The 8,636-nt window shown below is 38.4% G+C and overlaps 1 long non-coding RNA gene across 1 annotated transcript; it reads left to right on the top strand.

Annotated features, from left to right (window-relative positions):
* The first annotated feature begins 472 nt into the window (after positions 1–472).
* LOC139071485 (uncharacterized) lies at positions 473–7,930 on the top strand. Its single transcript, XR_011521366.1, has 2 exons — positions 473–6,615; positions 6,650–7,930. It is a non-coding gene; the product is annotated as an uncharacterized lncRNA (long non-coding RNA).
* The last annotated feature ends 706 nt before the right edge of the window (positions 7,931–8,636 follow it).

Here is an 8,636-nt window from a genome sequence, read left to right as displayed (position 1 = left end):
TCAAGTAACATTTTATGATTAACCGTATCAAAAGCCTTTTTTAAATCAATAAATATCCCTAGAACATGTTTCTTCTGATCAATTGACGTTGCAATTTCTTCCACAGAATGCACCAGAGCTAGTGATGTTGAACTATTCGGTCTAAATCCATACTGACAGTCTGATATTATCTTGTATTTATCCAAAAATATTCTGAGTCGATTATTAAACAATTTATCCAGAATCTTGGAAAATTGTGGAAGCAATGAAATTGGCCTGTAGTTCGTAAATTGATGCTTATCCCCAGTTTTATACATTGGTATAACTTTTGCAACTTTCATTAATTTTGGGAACACACCTGATTGAAAAGACAAATTGCAAATATATGCAAGTGGTTTTGAAATTCCTTCTATCACCTTTTTTACCGTCATCATGTCAATGCCATGATTGTCAGTTGATGTTTTACCTTTACATGTTTTTACCATTGAAAATATATATCTCTCATATAAGCTCTTTCATATATTATTATAAGCTCTTTTATATGAACAAATATGTATCTCTCACTTATGCTCCTTATATATTATCATAAATACATTATTATATGCCTTTTCATGGAATCTTGTTATAATATCAAAGACCTCTCTGTGCCTTTTCTGCTCAAGCTGAACAGCTGCATAAGGGAGTGAAAGCGTTCCTTCCTTCAGTTCCTCAATACAAGAACAACTGTCTTTGTTAGCAAAGGATGTTGCAGGATGTGTCCTGATCATCTCAAGGTTGCATGTCCTTGGGATGAATTGGTCTTTCATTAACAAGGCTATTAGCTGACGTGCGTCTGCAGGTGCAGATGGCAGAATTACGTGTGTGTATGGCAAACTACGTATGTAACATTCCTGTAATCTTCAATAAAAATCAGCCGTTTTCAGCAGAACGGCGAGAGTCTGTCCGAAGCATCTGGCAAGAGCAGGTCGCGGGACTTGCTGCAGAGACTCTCCCCCTCATGAGCGGCGAAACAGTGAATGGACTTCTGATCATTTGTCTCCTCGTTCTGTCAACTTAAAAGGTGTTTAACTCCATCTACTCCGTACCCGTGCTTGGTCTAACGGAAGAGAGACCAACAAATTTGGCGTCACGAACAGGATTTTTTCTTTTTGAAGAAAAAGGAGTTTTTGGAGGACAATTTGACCAACCGACCCAGCGAACAGATCTTGGCACAAAAACACCGCGGTGGAAAACAAGGTGAGCAGAACCTTATTTCCTAAAATCTGCTCATTGGATTTATCCAAAGCATGTGTGTCCAGAATCACAGTAGCTGAGGTCCTAAAATAATAGTTGGAGAAGAAAGTGGAGACAAGTGCAGGAGAATAAGAGATTTTTTTTTTTTGTAATGGTTTAGTGGTGAAATGAAATGAGGATTTTTTGTAATGGTTTAATGAGTAAATGAGAAAAGGAAATAGTACAGATGAAGGGATGGTGACCCAGGGCTGAGGAGCCCTAAAGTTCCATTTCCAGGTCGTGGCTGACCACACTATTTGCTGACGAGCGGATAGAATATATAACGAGGTTATATAATGCTTGGCTGGATCCATAGGTGTGGGAACCCTAAAAGTCCACAGGTCGAGGACCTGGTTTTTGTGTTAAGGGAAGGGGAGGCTGAAAGAGAGCTCCCTGGATTTTTAAGGTCAAGGACCTTTTGCATGAGATGAGAAAAATGTTCTGAGGTAACTGTTTTTGCATAAGATGATAAATGTTTTGACTGCTTCTGTGTGAAGAGAGCAGTGCTTTTGGCTATTTCTGCGTGCTTTTGGCTGTTTTTGCATAAAATGAGCAATGTTTAAATATGACAAGCAGCCCAGTTGAAGCCACGAGAAATAAGGTTTTATTGAGAAAGTCAGCGGAAGAGGCGATGAAGAAAAAAGGGGTAGATGTTAACAGTAGAGGTAACTGGAGAAAGATTTGGGAAGTGAAGGCTGCAGAATCGAGAGAAAAAAGGCACAGCTGTAGACAAGCTTCACTGTGTGTGTAAGCTGAGTTCAGCCTGTGTGTGTGAGGCGCAGCAAGAGGCTGCTTACGGCTCTGGATTGAAAGTGCAGCACTAGGAGAGTGCAGAATGCAGAGCAGAGTTTTGGGAGCTCCGTGTGTGTGTGTGTGTGAGTGTACAGCGCTGGGTGTGTGTGTGAAGGCCTGATGCGGTACCAGAAAATAAATAAATAAGATAAATAAGAGCTTTAAAAAGTTGCAACTCGTATATGTAAATTACACTGCAGTGCTAAAATTAATGTTTGGAGCTACGCAAAATTCAAATTCTGCAACCCTGTTCTGATCAGTCTTTGAACAGAACACCACCAGTTAATAAATAAAAGGTTTTTAAAGTAACATATGTATATGTGTATACATATATATACATAAGTAGTGTACAAGCGTGATAATCATTTGTGTGCGGGGCAGCATGTGAGTGACCCCGATCTGGGGGTTAAGTGACCTGGAGATGAAAAAAGGGAAAAAACCACCAAGAAACGCAAGTAAGGATGTAAATGACAGCTTTATTTTAGAAATATAGTCATATAGCTGCTAAACAGTAAAATCAAAACAGATCTGCAGAAAATAAATATATAAACTATTCCTCAGAGCGCTCTCAAAAAAAATTGCAATTGGATTTGCTCTAATGTTACATAAGTCCTGCTTAAAAGCATAGTGAGCAATAAATTCTGAAAATAACCAGTGCAGTGTTAAATAAATTCTGTGCTTAAAATATTATATATATAGAGAGAGAGAGAGAATAAATAAGTGACGAACTGACTTACCTTAAAAAAATAATAATAATAATAAAAAGAGACTGTGACAAACAAAGAATGTCTCTGTGCCTTGTGAATGAGTGAATGTGTGTCTTCTTGCATGAGCTGCTTTCGCTGGATCTTCTGAATGACTCAGTTTTTAATAGAGGGAGCAGCTGCTTGAGAAACAGGGTGCGGTCCATGTTTTTACTAGACGGTTATTTAGTTCGAGAGACTGTGGAAACAATAGAAAAAGAATTTATCGTTAGCGTGAGGACAAGAAAATCCTTTAAAATACAAAAGTTGTATGGTCGTGGTTATAAAGGAAGTATTTTGTCTGATTATGGGCCGTGGAGTCAGCTGGACTCCCTCGCTCTCACAGTTTTTCTGTGTAACATGCAGTTTTAAGCAATTTGTGACTTTAGAAAGGATATTTTTCGGTGTTTTGGACGTACCTTAGGGCTTCTGGTTGGGGTATTCGGGAGATCCTTCCTCTCGGACAGATTTAGTGAGAATGACTGGAGTTTCAGCCTGGGGACCTGACTCCACCCACTTTTACACACAGGAGTCCCGCAGTCTAAAAATAGCACAGGGTACTGCGAAAAGCAGCTCTGAACCTCTCAGGATCATCTTTATGAAAACCATAAAATTAACAAATAATCAGTCAGGAAATAAAATATTTGTTAAATCTTGCTATAAAACAAAATCCAATAATTGTCTTGCCTCAACTTTAAGAACCATTAACGTTAATGGCTGGATTTTGGGACGCTGAATAATGAAAAAACAGATAAACTAAGTATTATTTCCTGTAACCTGGCTAGAAACTGTACTAGGCTGTTTTGAGTAAAAAACTGGTAGTTATTTTCCCAAAATAAAATAGATAAATAAAAAATGAAAGGAGGGATCTTGCATTTGGGATAGATTGTGCCTAAAGTTTAAAACCTGTGTAGAACCGATTTGACGAGTCAGAAAAATTGTGCATAGGAAGTAGTCTAGATTTACCTTTGAGTCAATAAAGTTGACTAAATATTAGAAACCTTCGTTGATTTTGATTTGTAAAAGAGAAAGTTCTGTCCTTTCAACTCAATCAACATATTTAAGGAAAACGTTTGCTGTGCATTGTGGAGGCATGAACTTTACTGGGTGGGCCTGTCACAACCAGCTGCAAAGAATGTTTGGCTCTGACTTCTATACAAAGAGAACCTGGAAGCCCTCACCAAAAACTGTGACTCATAACATCAAGACGGGGAGCACTACAAGATGGACAAAGAGGCAGAAACTTATTTGCCCTGCTGCTGATGAAACAAAGTACAAAAGGGGGAGCATGTGTGCTAACATGTGAACTTTAATCAATGACGGTGGTCATCCTGGACTTACAAAGAGAGGCTCAAAAGAGACTGTTTCCTATGGTTACACCCAGTAAAAGAGTGCTTGCTGCAGTCAGGTAATGAACAAGGCTTTTTGGCAACAAGTTGAATTGATGAAATGTCAGAACTGTGGAAAATTTACTAAACTACTGTAGAACATAGTTAACTGAGAAAGTTAGCCTAAAAAAAGATAATAATAATATCAATAAATAAATAAATAATAGGATTAGTAACCTGGATTTCAGCCCAACTCACCATTGGACGTCAATATAATCTTTATTGTCCTAGGATTCTCAGCTGCAGCGGACATGCAGTAAAGCCTTATTTTCTTTTCAAAACGGAATACATCAGCGTCATCACTTATTTTCATTGGTTAAGGAAACGGTGTCTATTTATAAGTCTAGGAGAACGCTTTAGGCTTCAACAGTTCTCTCCTTCGAGCAAACATGCGCAAATTTCCGGATAGTTTATAGTAACGTTCCATCCCATTCCTTTCATTGCATAAAAATAAACATTAAATGAATAATTTGGCATCCAGCTGACTAAACGATTCATGGAACATCTCATCCGAGACAACAGTGTTGTTTCAGCTCCGTTGAGTTTCCCAACAGATCTAGCCAAACCTAGCTGATCCTATATTTTTATATCAGCTGTAAGTTCTAACGTAGAAAATAATGTCACAAAAATATTGAATAATTGTACCCCTCATTCGATAAAAATTATGTTCACATTTTTATCTTGTGAAATCTTTAACATAATATTTTAATTGGCCTTTTTGACGACAATTGGCTAAAAAGTCTTTAAGATTATCATCACAGGATGGCATGATAAATAAGTAAATAACATAAATAAATAAATAGACAAAAATAAGAGAGAAAAAGCAAAATTAATTAAATGAAACGTAATAGTGATAAAACGTTAAATTGATCTAAAATCTGTCATTCAGCGCCACTGGAAAAAGGAAGAGGATAGGGGAGTATTTCTTAGCACAAATCACGTTATTGATTTAGCAATGCAGCTTAATTTCAGATGCTTTAAGGATGATACTAACTTGTGTTATAGATGGAGGAGTAGCACAGAAACACTTCTAGATGAGGAGATAAGGAAAAAAAAACTGCTGATTACCAATACTATGCACAAACAAACCTGTAACTGCAGTTTCGTTATTTATGAATTAACCTTAAGTAGTGAATTAATTCTTAGGATTTCTTGTGCGAGTAGTGTTCCTAAAAAAGAAAGAAAGAAAGAAAGAAAGAAGGTAAGAAAGACAGGTAGTTTAGGTAAGGGACAACCTGAAACTATTTGGTTGAATTGATAGTAAAAGTGGTTGTCCTAATTTTTAATTGGAGAGATCACACCGCAACATGAGTTTAGAACGGCAGTTATGGGAAGTTTTGTTGGATTAATTTGATTACACGCTTTAGGTCTTATTTTTTCTTTCCACTGATTTAGCGTTAGGTTAAGTATTTCACACTTTCGCTTCAGTCTGACATTTGCTTGGTGTGTGAGGGCACAGAGACGTGTATGGACCGTGTGTTTGACTGTGTTTGTCTTGTTTGTTTGCTTATTTTATCTATATGGGCATGGCCGAGCCTTGAGAAACATCAACAAAGACATTGGACTATTCTGAGTAAATTAACCAATTCAAATTCAAATTCAGGATCCTGAAACAATTTGGTTATAACCTCTAATTAATGAAGGACATCTTAAGAATTCATTGTACAAGGCATCATCTCCAGTGTTGCTGGAACTGTTATAAAACCCATGCATGGTTGTATATTTTAGTTTGATCATTTATACTCATTGAATTATTGTTGTTTGCTTTATGTTTTAATTTCTTTGCAATTTTTTCTCTGTGACACAGGTGGAGATGCTGGTGGCAAAATGGATCCCACACATTTCTTTCTCCCACACACATTCTTACTCTCTCCCTCTCTCTCTGTGTATGTGCATGTGTATGTGTTTGTGTGTCTGTGTGTCCATGTCGTGATGTCACTGTACCTTTAATTGCGCTTGCTGTTCGTAACTGTATGTGTCTGATGTTGAAGGTATCAGAGGCTAGGGTCAGTAAGAGCTAGGACATTTTTGTGCATAACCTTTAATCCCTAGGCGATCGGTCCGGGGAACTTCTGGTCCGGCCGGAGTGTGAATCTTCCTACCAACTATCTGCCGAGATCAATTGGACTGCACAAGTCGAGAAAGCCTTCATTGGACCAAAACTACACACACGAAGAGGCTTCGTCTTCGGTGCCAGGCGTCTGGGTCCTGCTAAAAGTCACCAAAAGGAAGTGGACGGAACCGAGGTGGACCGAGCCATACAGGATCACGGAGAGGACGTCACACGCTGTCCGGCTGGACGGGAGGAGCCTAACCTGGAAGAGAAGCAGCCGACATCTGCCTGACCAGAAAAAGTACCCAAGGACCAGGACGAGAAGCAGCTGACATCTGCCTAACCAGAAAAAGGATCCAAAAACCAGGAAGAGAAGTAGCTGACTGCAGTAGCGTGCCAAGCTACCAATTCTGCGGGACGAGGTAGCATGCCAAGCTGCCACCACATCCTGCAGGACGAGAATCATGACATCATCACCCCCTGCAGCTGCCTGGAGCCAGTGAAGGGTCCTCAACAGGGGGAAGAAGTAACCACCCTATGAACATTCTACAAGGGTTGTATTTAACACCCTCATTTATTTTACAAGGGTAATATTTTACACCCTCCACCTGCTGACCCAATTATCCAGATGCCCTTGTTACTAGCCAATCCTAACATCTATTTGGGAGGGGAACTCTCTGATGATAGTGATGACTCTCATGATGAAGAAGATGTTGTTAGAGTGTGAGAATGTTCAGTGATTTATGTAACCATCCCTTCACCAGTTCATTTTTATGATTTTTTTGTTTGTTTTGTTTTATTTTTTGTTGATCATTGATGTCCTAGGCATGCACACTCTATGCCAACAGGTGTTCGCCCCAAAATTGAGATATGACAAATGGGGGGACATGGGGGAATTTTCCCTATAAACATATGATAATTAGGGTTTTTCGCCCTCATATGGAGTTGCATGCGATCCATACATGTTGTAACATGTTCAGTTAAAAATATGATCATGTTTTTTTTTTTTGTATTAGTTTACTGCTGGAAATATGAGAAGCTGTAACCTGATTGATTGTTTGTATTGGTATTTTAAAACTTTGCTTATTGGATTCTTTTTGATGGAATTTGGTGTTATTGTTTTGATTTCTTATATCTTTATTGAACTCTTAAAAGAGTTCAAAAGGGGGATTGAAAATATATATCTCTCATATAAGCTCTTTCATATATTATTATAAGCTCTTTTATATGATTAAATATGTATCTCTCACTTTTGCCCCTTATATATTATCATAAATACATTATTATATGCCTTTTCATGGAATCTTGTTATAATATCAAAGACCTCTCTGTGCCTTTTCTGCTCAAGCTGAACAGCTGCATAAGGGAGTGAAAGCGTTCCTTCCTTCAGTTCCTCAATACAAGAACAACTGTCTTTGTTAGCAAAGGATGTTGCAGGATGTGTCCTGATCATCTCAAGGTTGCATGTCCTTGGGATGAATTGGTCTTTCATTAACAAGGCTATTAGCTGACGTGCGTCTGCAGGTGCAGATGGCAGAATTACGTGTGTGTATGGCAAACTACGTATGTAACATTCCTGTAATCTTCAATAAAAATCAGCCGTTTTCAGCAGAACGGCGAGAGTCTGTCCGAAGCATCTGGCAAGAGCAGGTCGCGGGACTTGCTGCAGAGACTCTCCCCCTCATGAGCGGTGAAACAGTGAATGGACTTCTGATCATTTGTCTCCTCGTTCTGTCAACTTAAAAGGTGTTTAACTCCATCTACTCCGTACCCGTGCTTGGTCTAACGGAAGAGAGACCAACACCATTTGTATTATTTCTTGTTCCTCTACAGCTGAAAGAAACATGGAATGAGGATTAGGTTTGACTTGTTTTAAGAATGGTGTATGCGATGTTGAAGAGCTAGACATGTTTTCTGCCAATGCCGGCCCTATGTTTACAAAGAATTTATTAAAGCTATCAGCCACATCACCATAATCATGCTTTACAACACTGTTTTCAACTAAATATTTTGGAAATTTATCGTGACCTAAATTTGGTCGAACTACATTATTTAATATATCCCACACTTCTCTAATATCATGTTTAGCATTATTCATACTTGTAGCGGAATATAGTTGGTATATTCTTTACACTTTTATTATGTCCAGAGATGAATCTACGGACTGGCCACTTATAATCAGAAGAGGTTGTTTTTACTTCAGGGAGTTTAATTAAACACTCTATTGACTTAGAGACAAGAAAAGAGTGAGATGGGATCGTTTAAGAATCTTTAATTTTTACAATTATTATTCAAACAATCCAGGACTAACCTTCTATGATGGATGCATATGGGTTTGGAGGCTGAAGTGTTGGTGTGTGTGTGTCAGTTCAGAATCTCCAGCTGCTGCAGGCGAGTCTGGGTGTAAGA

The sequence above is a fragment of the Nothobranchius furzeri genome, chromosome 8, assembly GCF_043380555.1.
Source record: "Nothobranchius furzeri strain GRZ-AD chromosome 8, NfurGRZ-RIMD1, whole genome shotgun sequence".
Lineage (NCBI taxonomy): Eukaryota > Metazoa > Chordata > Actinopteri > Cyprinodontiformes > Nothobranchiidae > Nothobranchius > Nothobranchius furzeri.
Note: the sequence above shows the minus strand (reverse complement) of the source record. Positions and strands in the feature narration are given on the sequence as shown.